Here is an 18399-nt window from a genome sequence, read left to right on the forward strand (position 1 = left end):
TAAAAATATCCTTCTGTGGAGACTTCATTGTTCTCTTTAGACCATTATTCCTTGTTTCTCTTTCTTGCTTAGAACTGGAGAGCTAATTCAGTGCATCCCATTTGATCTATAGCTTCACTGTCTGAGTTTATGTTTGCTCATTGCACCCTGAAGGTGACCTATTCATCCTTTCCTGAACTAGTCCCTAATATTTCCCCAGGTCCCTCTTCTCTCTTTATTAAATGTCACCAATGTCACTGCACCCAGGAAAGAGCATTGTTGATGAGTTCTTTCACATCCAATACACTGAGGTTACTCGGTCCCCAGATGCTTCCAACAAGTCCCTCCTCATTAGTGCCTAACCATTGCTCATAACATTCAGGTTTCTGCTTTAATGTCACTTCTTCCAAACTTACTGAAAGGCAGGAAGTTATGCCCCAATCCAGGATTTTCTTGAAAACAACTGAGAGTTTGCAAGGACAAGTGGAATAAATTGTTTGGGAGGAAAAATGGAAATCAGGGAGGTCATCTACGACCTTGAAGTCCTATGTCATGTAGCTTCTGAAGGAGAAGATAACCACCCTTTGATAGGTGACATGAATTGCTGTGTCTACAGGAGACAACTGGGGAGGGAGGTGATGGGAACATGAGGAAATAATTTTTGTTCAGTGGGAAGGAAGCACTGGACAGACAAGCATTCCTCAAGGAACAGCAGCAGAATACTGGTGTCACAGGGAGAAGGGAGATGGTCTGTTTCAGATTGATTAAAAGTGAGATGAAGCATTTGTTAAAGGAAAAAAATACTACTGTTATTAAGCCTTCCTCATTTTACCCTCCCTCTTAGCATATTTTCTTCCTATTGTTCAGTGCCTGAGAGCCCACTGTCTATTAAAAGAGCGGTGTATGGCCTCTTACATTAGATAAAAGTTCCAGGAAAGGCCACAAGGCCAACCTTACTTGCTGCAACATTAAGAGTCTCTTAGGTGTTTGTGGAGTCCATGAATGAATCTACTTATCAAACAGACAGCCTACTAAGAGAAGTACATTAAAATATGGATTTGTTTTAGCTAAGTAATTATGCTTATTTTCGATAGTTTCATAAGTCAACTAAATGATCATGAAATAAATTAAATATGAAAGTAAACCTAACAAAAACACTTACTTGTCTTGTACATAGTTATTAAATTTTTGTCATTTATTTATTTTGGTAGAGACAGAGTGCACAGCAGGGAGAGAGGGGCAGAGAGGGAGGGAGAGAGAGAATAAGAACTGGGCCCTATGTTGATGCACAGACCTGGGGCTCAATCTCATGACCCATGAGATCATGACCTGAGCCAAAATCAAGTGTTGGATGCTTAACCAACTGAACCACCCAGATGCCTCTGCCTTATACATAGTTATTATGACAGTTATACATTAATGATAATTTTTTAATGACAGACACTATTTTAAGTATCTAGCCTTTTTTAGCATCTTACCCTTCTTATTTATCATTGAAGATCTGTATGGTTCCCACAGAGGGTAGACAACATGCCCAAGTTTTCTGGCTTAACCAAGTGTCCAAGTCCTGAAGTTCTGGTGTCAGAACTCACATTCTAGTATACACCATTCCCCACAAATTTTTACCTATTTAACCCAACACAGGGGCTTCCTTTGGTAACATCTCTCTCTTTAGGAAGGGAAAGGTTAGTTAAGTCACATGGGTTTCTGTGTTGTGTGTGTACTAGGGGATGTTCACCCTACTTTCACAACTACCCTTTCCTAACTGCAACCTGTTGAATATCAGATAACTGAATTCATATCTGTGTGAAGCTGAACAATGAATTTTACACCAATATGCTTGACTCCTTTTTTTTTTTTTAAAGCTGAAGGATTTTTTAACGTTTTATTTTATTTTATTTTTATTTTTGAGAAGAGAGAGACAGAGCATGAATGGGGGAGGGGCAGAGAGAGGGAGACACAGAATCCGAAACAGGCTCCAGGCTCTGAGCTGTCAGCACATAGCCTGATGCAGGGCTCGAACTCACGGACCGTGAGATCATGACCTGAGCCAAAGTCGGCTGCTTAACTGACTGAGCCATCCAGGCGCCCCATTGACTCCCTTTTTCAAAAATGAGAACACTGAATGTATCTCATCACATTATGGTAATCATTAAAATGATAACATGAAAGTGAAATGTTAAGTGAAATGCACAAAGTAATTAATGAAGCAATGACATTTTATGTTTTTTTATTGTTGCTATTTATAGTTATTTTATCATGTTATACCATTTTACTCTATATAAATAAATTTAACTAATTCACTTTATGTATCATGTATATAAATAAAAATTTAACTAATTCACTTTATGTATCATAAAATAACTATATAAATGAAAATATTTAATAAAATTACCATGGTATCAAAGTACGGTTATGTTGAGAAGGGAAAACAAGGCTTAAAATACAAACCTTTTAATTGCATTAAAAATGCTAAAGCAGTTGGGGTGCCTGGGTTGCTCATTTGGTTAAGCATCCAACTTCATCTTGGGTAATGATCTCGTGGTTTGTGGGTTGGGGCCCTGCGTCGGGCTCTGTGCTGACAGCTCAGAGCCTTGAGCCTGCTTCTGATTCTGTGTCTTCCTCTCTCTCTGCTCCTCCCTTGTTCACGCTCTCTCTCTCTCTCTGTCTCTCAAAAATAAAAATAAACATGAAAAAAATTTTAAAAATGCTAAAGTGGGACACCTGAGTGATTTGGTCTGTTAAGCATCTGACTCTTGATTTTGGTTCAGGTCGTTGTCTCACGTGAGTTCAAGCTCCACAAAGAGCTCTAAACTCCTTTCTCTTTTCTCCTCCTCCTACTCTTGTTCTATCTTTCTCAAAATAAGTAAACATTAAAAATAACAAATGCTGAAGTATGGCATTCAGGTTTGAGACAAGTTCTTCGATTAGTCCTTATTCTGAAGTCTCTAGGTGCCATTTCCAAAATACTACAGGAACATGAAGAACTGTATCTTTCCATGCTCCCTGATGTTATCTTCTCTGATTATTTCTCTTTTACTTTTATGTGAAATAAAAAATACACTTCAGACTAAAATGCCATGAAAAAATTATAAGGACAGGATTAAGTAAAATGGCAAGGGTAAAAATATACAAATTTAACTTCTAAATGTGTTATTTTAAACTATTGTATTTTCTTGCTAATAATTTGGAGAACACACAAATACAAATTTGTAAATGTAGAGATATATTAATATCTATATGTTCATATTTTCCCTTGGAAAAACCAACAACTTCCTTAAAGAATATTGGCTGAATATTATTGATAGCGTATAAGTATTTACCAGTAAAAGATAATAAATATATACTGAATGAGCACCAGAACTATAATTTCTTAACTTATTGTTTATCCTCTTTCTTTAGGAAAAAAATACTAGAGAAAAATATATCAGATTTTCAAAATATGATTTCACCAATGGAATTGAAATATTATGTTTTGATGCATAATTAAAACAAATAAACACTTAAAATTATAATCCTAGCCCAATGGACATGGTGGAAGAGATGGGTATAAATACCCATTTTTATGAAAATAGTTAATCTTTGAAGATCAAATAAAAGCAAATTTGCCAAAAAACATAACAACAAAATATACAATTGTAGTATTATTTCAACAATTCCAAACATTTTACAAATGTCATGTACTATTTACTAGCAAACTGTGAAATGTTTTTGCTTTGCAAGTATTTGTATTTTTTTTTCAAAAGTAAATATTGAAAGTTCACAAAGAAAGATACACATATGGACAATAAGGTAATGCAAAAGTCCTCAGAATCATTAAACTTTAGGGAAATGCAAACTAAAACCAAAATGAGTTTTTATATCCATACTAGGATAGCTAAAATGAATGAGGTTGACATTATCTACAATTGCTCCCAATGTGGCCAACGGTACTTGGGTAATTTGGTGGCAGGAGTGTAAAATTGAACAACTGTTTTGTTACACTTTTTACTAAAACATTAGTCCTCATCTACCAAATGAAATAAAAACATGATTACAAGGAGGTTAAAGTGGTTTTAGCCTTAACAGTTCCAGGCTGAAAATGGCCCTCATATTTATCAATAAAATAGTGAGTAAACAAAGAGTATGATATTCAGAGAAGGTAATATATTTTAGGAACAAAAAAAGAAAATTGTTGAGAAATGTAAAATTGTGGCAGAATCTTTAAAAACAGTAACTTGAGAAAAGAACACAAAATATAAATAATACTGACTTCATTTTTAATTGAAGCAAAATTCTAGAATAGGCCAAACTACAAGATACAGATGCAAATGTAACAGGTAATTGTATCTTGGTTGAGTTGTTTTACTCAAAAATGCCATGAAAAATACTTCTGGTCTGGTGAAAATTATCTTTGGATAGTGGGATAAGTTACAAGCCCAAATTATTGAAGCTGGTTGAAAGGTAACCTTCAAATGTGGGCATTCTAGTGTTTTGTAAGTTATACCACAATTAAAAGGAAATTAACAGCTAACATTTAAAATGTTTTGACTACTTAAGTTTATTCTTTGAACAAATATTTATTGCATGATGTAGTACAAAAATATTTTAATGATTTGTGATTAACAGATTTTTAACAATCCAAAATTTGATGTGTTAATGACAGCTTACTAAAAGGTCCAAAGCATGATGTGGTGTCAAAATGGATTAAACACACACACACACACAAAGACCCATCATATGTTACCTACAAGAGACATATTTTATACCTAAAGACACCTGCAGGTTGAAACTCAGGGTTAGAGAAATATGTACTATGTAAATGGACATGAAAGAAGAAAGAAAGAAAGAAAGAAAGAAAGAAAGAAAGAAAGAAAGAAAGAAACACTGGAGTAGCAGTACGTCTATCAGACAAACTAATTTTATTTTTTTAGATAAATTAGAATTAAAATAAGACTATAACAAGAGTTTAAGAAGGACACTATGTCATAATAAAGGGAGCTATCCATAGGGAAGATCTTATAATTGTAAATATTTATGCTCCAAACTTGGAGAAACCCAAATATATAAAACAATTAATAACAAACATAAAGAGTCTCATTCATAATAATGCAATAATAGTATGGGACTTTAACACCTGACTAACATTAACGTACAGATCATTTAACCAGAAAATCAACAATGAAACAATGACTTTGAAAACAAACTGCACCAGATGGATTTACAGATATATTCAGAACATTTTAACCCAAGGAAGCAGAATACACATTCTTTTCATGTATGCATTGGACATTCTCCAGAATAGGTCACATATTAAGTGACATACTAGGCCTCAACTGGTACAAAAAGATTGAGATCATACCATGAATATTTTCTGACCACCATGCTATGAAAATTGAATTCAACCACATGAAAAAAAAATGAAAATGCCACATGTACAGGGAGGTTAAACAAAGTGCTACTAAAGAATAAATGGGCCAGCCATAAAATTAAAGAAGAAATAAAAAAAAAATACATGGACAATATAAAAATGAAAACAAGATAGTCCATACCTTTCAGATCCAGCAAAAGCAGTCATAAGAGAGAAGTATACAGCAATATAGGCTTACCTCAAGAAGAAAAAAATAAAATAAAATAAAAAATAAACAACCTAACCTTGCATTTAAAGGAGCTAGCAATAGAACAGCAAATGAAGCCTAAAACCAGCAAAAGAAGGGGAATAATAAAGATTAGAGCAGAAACAAATAATACAGAAATTACAAAAGTGGTAGAACAGATGAATGAAACCATGTGCTGGTACTATGAAAAAATTAATAAAATTTATAACCCCGTAACCAGACATATAATCAAGAAAATAGAAAGGACATAAATTAATAAGATCACAACTGATGGAGGAAAAAAAAAAAAAAGAAACAACCAACACCACAGAAATTCAATCATTAGAGAATATTATGAAAAGTTATATGCCAACAAATAAGAAAATCTAGAAGAAATGAAAAAAAATTCCTAGAAACATATAACTGCCAAAAGAGAAAAAATAAGAAATATAAAACTTGAACAGACCCATAACCAGAAAGGAAATTGAATCAGTAATAAAAAGTCTCCCAAAAAACAAAAGTCCAGGGCCAGATGGCTTCCCAGGGAAATTCTACAAAACACTGAAAGAAAATTTACAACGAACATTTCTCAAAATATTCCAAAAATATAAATGGAAAGAAAATTTCCAAATTTATCCTATGATGCCAGCATTATCCTGATACTAAAACCCAAGATTCCACCAAAACATAAAACTACAGGCCAATACCCCTGATGAACTAGATGCAAAAATTCTCAACAAAATACTAGCAACTCTAACCCAATAGTACATTAAAAGAATCATTCAACATGATCAAGATGGATTTATTCCTGGTCTGCAAAGGAGATTAAATATTCAGAAATCAAACGATGTGACACACCATATTATAAAAGAAAGGATAGGATTCATATTATTCAATAGATTTAAAAAAAATTTAAGAAAGTACAAAATCCATTCATTATACAAAGTATAAACAAAGTAGGGATAGAGGAAACATAACTCAATATAATAAAAGTCATATAGCAAAATCCCACAGCTAATATCATCTTTAATAGGGAAAAACTGAAAGCTTTTCTTCTACAGTCAGGGATAAGTCAGGGACATCCACTATCACCACTAATATTTAACATAGTACTGGAAGTTCTAGCCTCAGTAATCAGACAACAACAACAATAAAAGGCATCCAAATCAACAAGGAAGAAGTCAATGCTTTCAAGATGACATGATATTCTAGAAAACCCAGAAGACCCCAAGAGAAATTTCTAGAACTGATACACAAATTCTAGAAAGTCACAGGATACAAAATCCGCATGCAGAAATCTGTTGCATTTCCACACAATAATAATGAATCAGCAAAAGACAAATAAAAAAGCCAGTCCCATTTAACTTCACCAAACCATAAGATACCTAGGACTAAACTTAAACAAATAGGCAAAGTTGTATTATGAAAGCTATAAAACACTGATGAAAAACACTGAAGATAACACAAAGAAATGGAAAAATAGTCCATGTGTTGGAAAAGCAAATATTGTTCAAATGTCTATAATATCCAAAGCGATCTACACATTTAATGCAATCCCTGTCAAAATACCAATAGCTTTGTTCACAGAGCTACAACAAACCATCCCAAAATTTATATAGAATCACAAGAGATCTCAAATAGCCAAAGCAATCTTGAAAAAGAAAAGCAAACTGGAGGCATCACAAATCTGGACCTTAAGTTATATTACAAATATGTAGTCATCAATAGATAGATTAATGGATCAATCATCTATGGAACAGAGTAGAAAACCCAGAAATGGACCCACCACTGTATGGTCCACTAATCTTTGACAAAGCAGGAAAGAATATCCAATGGGAAAAAGAATATCTCTTCAACAAATGGTGTTGGGAAAACTGGACATTAACATGTGGAAGAATGAAATTGGACAACTTTCTTACACCATACACAAACATAAATTCATAATGGGTGGAAGGCCTAAATGTGAGACAGGAAACCATCAAGGTTCTGGAGGAAAACACAGACAGTAACCTCTTTAACATTAGCCATAACAACTTCTTCCTATAAATGTCTCCTGAGGCAAAGGAATCAAAATCAACAATGAACTATTGGGGTTTTATCAAAATAAAAATCTTCTGCACAGTAAATGTAATAATCAACAAAACTAAAGGTAACCTAGAGAATGTGAGAAGATATTTGCAAATGACACGTCTGAAGGGTTACTATCAAAATTTATTAAGAATATATAGAACTCAACACTGAGAAAACAAATATTCCAGCTAAAAACTAGGTAGAAGACATGAATAGATATTTTTCCCAAGAAGGCATACAGATGACCAACAGACACATGAAAAGATGCTTGACATGACTAATCATCAAGAAAATACAGATCAAAACCACAATGAGATTTAGCCTCACACCAAGTAGAATGGCTAAAATTAACAACTCAAGAAACAACAGATGTTGGTGAGGATGTGGAGAAAGGGGAATCCTCTTACTTTGTTGGTGTGAATGCAAATTGGGCAGCTGCTTTGGAAAAAGAAGGAAATTCCTTAAAAAGGTAAAAATAAGACTACTCTATGACCTAGAAATTGCACTACTAGGTATTTACCCAAAGTATAAAAAAATACAGATTTTGAGAAATACATGAACCCCAATGTTTATAGCTGCATTATCAACAATAGTCAAATTATAGAAGCATCCCAAATGTCCATTAGCTGATTAATGGATAAGAAGTGGTATTGGTATAGATAGATAGATATATAGATAGATATAGATATAGGTATAGATATAGATAGATATGATTTAAATAGATATACATAGATGATATAGATAGATATAGATATAGATAGATATACAATGGAATATTACTTAGTGATAAGAATGGAATCTTGCTGTATACAGGGATGTATAATGGAGCTACCGTGAATTTGGTAAGTGAAGTAAGTCAGTCAGAGAAAGAGAAATACCACATGATTTCACCTACGTAGAGTTTAATAAAAAAGAAAAGATGAACTTTAAGAAAGAAAAGGCATACTAGAAAGCAGACTCTTAATTATACAGAACAAACTAAGTGTTACTAGAGGGGAGGTGGGCAGGGGATGGGTTAAATAAGTGGTGGACTTTGGGGCGCCTGGGTGGCTCAGTCGGTTGAGCGTCCGACTTCAGCTCGGGTCACGATCTCGCGGTCCGTGAGTTCTAGCCCCGCGTCGGGCTCTGGGCTGATGGCTCAGAGCCTGGGGCCTGCTTCGGATTCAGTGTCTCCCTCTCTCTCTGCCCCTCCCTGTTCATGCTCTGTCTCAAAAATAAATAAACATTAAAAAAAATTAAAAAAAAGAAAGTGGTGGACATAAAGGAAGACACTTGTTATAATGTGCACTGGGTGTTTTTGTAAGTGATGAATCACTAGATTCTACACCTGTAACTAATACTACACTGTATCTAACTAACTGGAATTTAAATAAGAACATGAAAACAACAAACTTTTAAGATTTTTAAAATAATTATACATGAAAAAAGAAAAAAAAATCCAAAATACAGAGTTGTGTCTATATTTCAAATAAGACAGTAACAATTATAGATATAATAAATATACCTTTTATCTAGGAACTCTCACAGAATTCATTTGTGTAACATTGAAATTTGGAGCAGATCAATGTAATGTTAGTAAGGATTTAAATAGCACACGGACCCATATACTTTCTTAGAGCTCCCTTGACTTCACCATTCCTTAGACTATAGATGAGGGGGTTCAGTACAGGGATGAAGATAGTATAGAACACTGACACTACTTTATCATGGTTAGCTGACATGATGGTTAGGATTTAAGTTGCATATAGGTAATAATGGCAGCTCCCTAAAATAGTCCCACCACAGAGAGATGTGAGGAGCAGGTGGTAAAAGCCTTTTGGCCGGCTTCTCCAGAACGCATCTGGAGAACTGCAGCAAGGATGAGACTATAGGAAATCAGAATGAGAGAAAATGGGACCAGGAGCATTAACACACAACATACCTACATTATATACTCAAAGACAAACGTGTCATCACAAGCCAAATTCACCAGACTAGGGGCCTCACAGAAGAAATGATTGATTTCAGGTGCATAACAAAATGAAAAACTCAGGGTAGTAGCAGCCTGCATGAGCCCATCAGCTGCCCCCAGGAACCAAGACCCCACAGTCATTCTCAGGTATATTTGCCAGTTAATGAGGATGGGGTATCACAGTGGGTGGCAAACAGCCACATACAGGTCATAGGCTGCTAAGAGGAAGCACTCGCCCCCTCCCAAAGTGAGAAAGAAGAAGATCTGCAACCCACAGCCAGCAGGGGAGATGAGCTTCTTTCCGGTAAAGTAGTCAGCAGCCATTTTGGGCAAGATGGTAGAGACCAGCATCATGTCCATGAGGGAAAGTTGGCTCAGTAGGAAGTACATGGGTGTGTGGAGCTGGGAATCCTGGTGAATCAAGAGGATCATGAGGGAATTGCCCATTAGGGAGGAGAAGGCAGTTTTCAGATCCATCACAAACAGAAATAGATTGGCTTCTCTGTGGTTAAATAGTCCTAGGAGAATGAAATCTGAGGTGGTTCCCGTTTTTCATGATTTCAAACAGAAGTGACACTGGAAATGAGGAAATAGATGGCAGTTTTCATCATTTACAGTGCTCTATTTCAATTACATTTCTTTTTTCATAAAAAGAACATGTGAAGATGTTTAAACCTATTCCAAATATTCACCTGTGATTGCAAAGTCTTTTTGACTTGGGCATGAAATTAATTTCACCTATTTTTCATTTTCATTATAAACACTTCTCATGGTTAGTTTGCTTAATTGGTACAATAAACATATTTCTTGATATATTGAAAGTATTTTTTAAGCATGTCTTTGTGCTATTGATATTAATATAATGGAGAAGTCAGATATTCAGTTTGTCATTTATATTTTTGTTTGCTTTTATCATGTATGGTCAGTATTCTTAGAAGCTGAATTAAATTAATGTGCTCAGCAATATAAAAGCTAGGTAATTGTTAATGAGAGCTATGCATACCTAACTTACCACAATTTATTTCAATCTACCAAATCTTGTAATTTTTCCTGACACGGAATAATCTGGGAAGGCATTTTTACTTTCCAAAGCAGAGAATCTGTATTCTTAGTTGTAGAAACTGGAAGGAATTCGTCTGTAGATAGAAACATAACTTAATTTGGAATTGTTAGCATATTTAGTTTGACTTTATCAAGTTATACACTGAACACAATAATTACCTTCTTAGAATATTTTTCCCTGGTACAAGACTGTAATACTGAATGCAACATTTCATTAACTGTAGAAAGGGATTTTGTATAGTGATACTCTTTCCCCTTATCCTCAAAGTCTGAGACACAATCTTGTTTCGGTAAACAAGAGAAAATAAAATTTATTAGTATCCAATACAGAGATAAATTCATTTCTTCTTCAGTACCACCTGAATCTAAATCTCTAAAGTCATTTTCATTTCTGATCTGCTAGTACTGAAATTGTTCCAGCGCTATTGCTGAATTAGCAGGACCATATTTGAAGAGATGAAGATGCTAATTCAATCCCACAGATGTGGTCTAATTCAATGGTGGCTTGACAGGAGACCGCCTTTTCCACAGTCATTCGATTTGCCCACAATTTAAATATGCCTCCAAATACTGGAATGTCAGTCAAGACAGAGAAAGACAGTGCAAAAATCTCACTCAGTCTCTAACTCTATTGCTTAAGCATCATCATTGTCTGACAGTATTCTACATTAGGATTTTGGTTGATTGTTTCAAAGTTAAACATTTTGGAAACAAACATCCTCTTCACTGCATTTCCAAAATTTTGTCATCTCCTTCATATATGTAACACTTTCATTCTGTACACCTAGCAACTGTGTAACTCCTTAATTATGGATGTTTCTACTGCTTTCCTGCAGGACCTCAAAACCCTCCTCATTTCTTTGACTTGAAGCCTTCTTATTTTGATTATTCTAAACTCTCTAATTCATGAAGAATAATAAAACATGCTTAAAAGTCAATCTATAATTAATTTTTTTAATGTTTATTTTCATTTTTGAGAGAGAGAGACGCAGTGTGAGTGGGGGAGGAGCAAAAAGAGAGGGAGACACAGAATCTGAAGCAGGCTGCAGGCTCTGGGCTGTCAGCACAGATCCTGATGCGGGGCTCAAACCCACAGACTGTGAGATCATGACCTGAGCCGAAGTCAGATACTTAACTGACTGAGCCACCCAGGTGTCCTCAGTCTGTAGTTTAATAACTACACAGTTTTGAGTAAGTTTCTTAAAATAACTTTTGTTATCATCTTACCCATTTTTATATATACTGTTACTCCAGTGACATTATGTATATTCACATTATTCTGCAACCATCACCTATATCTATCCCCAGGACTCTTCATAATCTATAACTGGAACCCAGTACCATTAAACAATGATTTCTTGATTCTCCCTGCCCCTGGGAACTGGCAACCACTATTCTTCTATTCTGGCTCTATAAATTTGACTACAATAGGATTTTTAGATTAGTGGGATTATACAGTGGTTGTCTTTTTGTGATTGACTTGTTCCACTTAACATCAGGTCCTCAAAATTCATCCATGCTGTGACACGTGTCAGAATTTCCTTCCTTTCTAAAGTGAATAGTATTCCTTTTGTATGCATATACAACATTTTCTATTTTAAGCAATTCTATCTATGGACATTTGGGCTGCTACCATTCACTTTGATTGTATATTTAAGGGTAAAGTTAGTGGAATTTTTGATTTTTTAAAAATTTTTATAATGTAAATAGATATAGTAAAATAATACAGCTATTTGAACTATTTTTTTCTTCCCTTTACATACATGCAAGAAAGCTGTATATGTGATTAGAGATTCATCATGACTAAATTTATTATTATGCTTAGCAAATACTTTTTCTTGTAAAGTTTATAATTTTGGTTTTTTTTATATTTGGAATTATTAGTGCTTAAGTTTTGAATGAAGATAGGCTATGTATCTATGAATTATTTTAAGGTGAAATATATATAAAAACAATCCATTATCATGAATTTAATTGTTTATTCAACATGCTATTTTGTTTATAGTATTTACTAGTAAGATCAACTAGTAGGAAATTATATTTTTCCAAGAAATAATAATGTTAAATTATTTATGGTATTAAAATTCTTAACTGTATTTTCATTTTATTCAAGAGACACAATGTTTCACCAATGTTAGTAAACCCACACAAAGAGAATTCTAAGGGATAATTCTTAACTAATGACTATTCATACAAAGTGGTTGAAAATCCAAATGAGAAATTAACTTACCCTGCAAATAAAATATCTAAAATGGCATTAAGTGGAAGAATAAAAGCTCAACACTCTCTAGTTTAAAACTGAAAAATTTAGTATTCTGAACAAATATTTTTCCTTTATTCTCTCTGGTTTAAAACAGATACCATTTCTTATGTTTTCAGTTTTTCACTTAGAATGGTGTTGAAATTGGGATCTTTAAATTATAAAACAATGTGTTTTTCATACTCCTCTTTTTTTCTCATAGTGTAATCACAGAAAACTTATAACATGTTGATATTTTTCCTTCTGTAGTTTTCTGAGACCTGTTACCCCATCTTAACATAAAAAAAAATGTAACTTTTTTTCCCTCAGAATACTGGGATGATTAATCAATCTGTTCTGGTAAAAATAAAATAATAGCTGCTAAATCGCATATTTGAGTAAACTGACAAATTACTGCAAGAGTTTTAATGTGGTGATTGTGCCAGCTAGCATACCTTTTAGTTTTTTATATTGTGGGATAGAAAATTTTATTTGTAAAACTACATAAACAAAGTAATGTAACTTTGGATTTTCTGGAGTCCAGAACTAGTAAACAAACCACTAAATATTAGAAATTTCTGTGACCTACTACATAGATGAAAATGATGACCTCAACAAGCTGGCTCTGTAGCCCCTCCAAGCAGGATCATCCTAATGCATCTCTCTGGGAGGAGGAAGGGTGTTATAGTCTGACAGCATCAAACTCACTCATATCAGTGTCTAGACTTCCCTATTAAGGGGTGTGACCTAATTGATATCTTATGTTAAAAATACTATCTTATTAGTATAGCAGACCTTCGTAAGTCTGAATCTTTGGATGACAGAAATGTGTAATTTTCAAAGATTTTAAGGATTCTCAGTCTCCTACATTCTTTCAGAAATCTGTGATTCATTAAATTTAAAATAAGAATCTTCTACAAGTGAAATTAAAATGTAAATAAATTTCCTTGAAAAAGAATGATTTAAAAATACATTAAGAAATGAAGTAATGTGATACTTGCATTACTTGTAGAAACTTTGATGGGGGGAAATACAGAGTGGATTATTGAGAGATTAGCTTTTGTCAAAAACAGTAATTGAAATGAGTAATTAAAAATCTCATGGTAGGATTTAGCCATTTTTTTTTCTTTTTAAACTTAATTTGATTGCTGTGTTATCAGTTGGCTAGCTTGAATCTATATGATTTTATTTTCTTTTACTTTATGTTTGTTAAGTTATAAATATATGATAATAGCAACAACAGAACAGAATGCATTTATTATGTCAAGCACTTTGCAGTTTGAATCTACATGGGTTGTTTTCAATGATTTTGTTATTGTTTATACTATGTATTTTCAGCTTCCAAGAAAACCTTTTTTTCTTGGCTACATTTTTACTACTCCACTTGCTTTGGCTTGTCTAAGAATATGTAGAAGAATAGGTGATGGGTTTTAAGGAGTGCACCTGTGATGAGCACCAAGTAAGGCATGGTTATGTTCAATCGCTATATTGTACTCCTGAAACTAATGTTACACTGTATGTTAGTGACTGGAATTTAAAACTTTTAAAAAATGTTTATTTTATTATTTTTTAGAGAGATTGAATCTGAAGCAGGCTCCAGGCTCTGAACTGTCAGCACAGAGCCCAACACGGGGCCCAAACTCACTTGAGATCATGACCTGAGCTGAATTCAGATGCTCAACAGACTGAGCCACCCATGTGCCCTAAATAAAAACTTGTAAAAAGAATATATGTAAGGATCACATTCCACAATTGTAAAATTAAAATCAAAATCTCTCATGGAATAGTTGATGGAAAATGTTGTCTCTACAGATGTGAGATAACATAATTACTTAATTCATGTGAGATGTAAGAATTGCTATTTTTTTTGTTGTTTAGGAGGGAAGCACATTATGCATTTTAGTTAAATTTCTGCCTGTGAATGTTCAATCTTATCAAGGTGGTAATCCTACTCTGATTTAGAACATAACTGACCACCTTAGTGAAATCTACATTAAGTTAAACTATATTATTTTTTTGGAAAAAGCTACAAATTCCTAGCTAAGTCTAAGAAGCACATTATAGACAGGTAGTATATCAAGTTTCAAGTTAGGGTGAAAATATAATTTTAAGGAAATATTTATATTTTTTTGTTTTGAATTTTACTGTGCCTAGGACCACAGGGACATCAAAGCAATGTTCTAGTAAAACAGAGTTGCCACTCTCTGATGGGGCAAATAGACTGTGCACTATGTAGATCAAATGTTCTTCAGATTCCCTGAGGACAAGAGAACGAGGAACAGATAAGCTTCATGCCACAGGAGGAAAGACACATATCACTAAGAACTCTATAAGAAAATTACAATGAATTTACAATGAACCTGGTTATCTAAATTGAGATTAATTTAGGAATATTTATAAATGCGTGAACATAATTTTGGGAAACCTAAAGAGGTTGTAACTAACCTCCATTTTAGCGAAAAAAGAAAGTTTTGCCACCACTCCCCTTGAAAGTATGTGGGGATGGAATAGTTTCCAGACTACACATAGGCATCAAATAGCAGATACAGGAAGCCACAAACCAGCAGGAAGTAAGCAAAGGGAATAAATATGAATCTCTTTTTAAACCAGCCCCATGGGGCACACTTGTAAGAAAGATTTTGTTATGCAGGACATTTATTGGGGACTATTATAAAGATCAATACCCATACAATAAAGGAAACATAATTGGGTACAGGGAGATGTTGAACTGTAGGATAGTCACAACCAAGGTCTCAGCTACACTGAGGAGAGTAGGGGTCTCACAAAAATACTGATTGGGGCCTGCTACCAGGAAGGGATGATGACCTTTGTCTAAACAGTTTTCCTCAGCCAAGATCAAAGCTTGTACTCTTAATAGCTAGAGGAACAAGTACTTAATACCTGTAGGAAAAGAGGAATATAGGACACAGTCACTTAAGACAAACTCCATGAGCTACACTCCATCAGATGGCAGAATGAAGGGGACTCTCAGATATCATTCACACAGGTTGGCTTCCTATAGCAGAGTGTAGGTGGATCATATGATAGAATACCAAGAAATATCTAGCAAGAATGACTAGTTCAATAAATATAGTTTCTTTCCAGCATAAAGATACAAAGTAGTTTGACATTTTCCCACAAGGAACATGCTGGCATAAGGAGCTCAAAACATCTGCTGGCAGATCTAATTTTTGGTTTATAGGAACTGTTAATATGTTTCTGACAAAAGCATCATTCCTCAACTGGGAACCTGTATCTCTATCAAAAAAGCAAAGGTAAATATGATGGGCAGCATATATTTCCCATATGGTTCAAGCGTAATGAGAAGGATACTCCATAACAAAAGGGTCCCTTACTGCCAACTCAGACTCTGCAACCAACAACTCTCCAAAGATCTCAGGTCTTTGATTTCTCTAGTGTGCCCTTGTTGTGTCCTATGGATTCAACTGCATTTCCCCAAGTTGCTATAATCTGTACTCTAAACCCAAATGTGATGGCATTTAGAGGTTAGGTCTTTGCAGAAGTCAGTAAGTTTATTATGACATATTATAATTATATGTTATATATTAATATGTTACATATTAATATATTATAAAATATAATTATTATGTATTATTAAATATATAGTATATTATCATATATTATAGAATACATTGTATTAATATGATATACTATTATATTATTTCACATATTCTTTTTTATTTTATTGCACTTTATTTTTATTTTAAATTTGAGTATAATTGATACACAATGTCACGTTAGTTTCAGGTGTACAATTTAGTGATATGACAAGTTTTTATGTTATGCTATGTTCACAAGTGTAGATACTCTTGGTGCTATTATGTAACTATTAAAATATCATTGGCTGTATTCCTTATACTGTATTCTTCTATCCTGTGACTTCTTCTTTCCATAACTGGAAGCCTGTGTCTTTCACTCTTCTTCACTCATTTTTACCATCCCCCACCCACTTTTCCTATGGCAACCATCAGTGTCTTCTCTGCATTTATAGGTTCTATTATGGTTTTATTTTTATTCATTTTTCCCTAGATTCCACTTATGAGTGGAATTATATTGTATTTGTCTTTCTCAGTCTTATTTGTTTCATTTATCATAATACTTTCTCCATCCATCCATGTTGTCTCAAATGGCATGATTTCAACCTTTTTTATGTCTGAGTAATACTCATTTTTAGAAAGTATTTATTGTGAAAGAGAAAAAGAGAGCATGAGGGAGGGAAGGAGAGCGAGAAAAGGGGGGGCATGGGGAGAGTACCAAGAAGGCTCTGTGCTGTCACTGCAGATCCTAACGTGGGGCTTGAACTCAGACCTGTGAGATAACAACCTGAGCCGAAATCAAAAGTCGGATGTTAGTCACTGAGCCATCCAAGTGCACACATTTGAGTAATATCCCATTGTGTGTGTGCATACGTGTGTGTGCACACGTATGGGGTGTGTACCCCATATTCTTTATCATCTATCTATTGATGGACACTTAGGTTACTACCACATCTTGGTTATGGTAAATAATGCTGCAATAAACATAGCGGTTTGTATATCTGTTCAAATTCGTGCTTTCATTTTCTTTGGGTAAATGCCTAGTAGTAGAAGTATTGAATCATATGGTATTTCTATTGTTAATTTTTGAGAAACCTCCATAGTGTTTTCCACAATGGGTACAACAATTTGCATTCCCACAAGCAATGTACAAGAGTTCCTTTTTCTCCACATCCTTGCCAACATTTGTTATTTATTGTCTTGTTGATTCTAGCTATTCTGACAGGTGTAAGGTGAGATCTCTTGTGGTTTTATTTCCATTTCCCTGATAATTAGTAATGTTGAGCTTGTTTTCTTGCATCTGTTGGCCATCTGTATGGTTTGTATGTCTCCTTTGGAAATATGTCTATTCAGGTCCTCTGCTCACTTTTATTCACATTATTTTTCCCCCTGGTGTTCATTTGTATGAATTTTTAAATATATTTTGGATAGAAACCCCTTAATAGATATATAATTTGGAAATATCTTCTCCCATTCAGTAGGTTGTTTTGTTGATGATTTTCTTCACTATTAATTTTCTGTAAAATTTTGGTGTAATTCAAATAGTTTAATTTTGCTTCTGCTCCCTTCTCTGAAAAAAGTCCCTATGCTGATTTCAAAGAAATTATTAACTATGTTATCTTCTGGGAGTTTAATGGTTTCATGTTTCATACTTAAGTCCTTAATCCATTTTGACTTATTTTTTGTGTGTTGTGTAAGAAAATTGTCCAATTTCATCCTTTTGCATTTAGCTGTCCTTTTTTCAAGCACCATTTATTGAAGAGACTGCCTTTTCCCTATTATATATTGTTGCCTCCTATGTCATAGATTAACTGACCACGTAAGCATGGGCTTCGTTTTGGGTTCTCTATTCTGGCCCATTGATTTATGTGTCTATTTGTGTACTAGTACAATTCTCTTGATTACTACAGCTTTGTAAAGTATCGTGATATCTGGGATTGTGAGGTACCCAGCTCTCTGCTCTTC

The 18399-nt window shown here is 34.1% G+C and overlaps 1 pseudogene; it reads right to left on the reverse strand.

Annotated features, from left to right (window-relative positions):
- Positions 1-9208: 9208 nt before the first annotated feature.
- On the reverse strand, positions 9209-15328 carry LOC122229506 (annotated as a pseudogene).
- Between the last annotated feature and the right edge of the window lie 3071 nt (positions 15329-18399).

The sequence above is a fragment of the Panthera leo genome, chromosome A1 (genome assembly GCF_018350215.1).
Source record: "Panthera leo isolate Ple1 chromosome A1, P.leo_Ple1_pat1.1, whole genome shotgun sequence".
In the NCBI taxonomy this organism is placed as follows: domain Eukaryota; kingdom Metazoa; phylum Chordata; class Mammalia; order Carnivora; family Felidae; genus Panthera; species Panthera leo.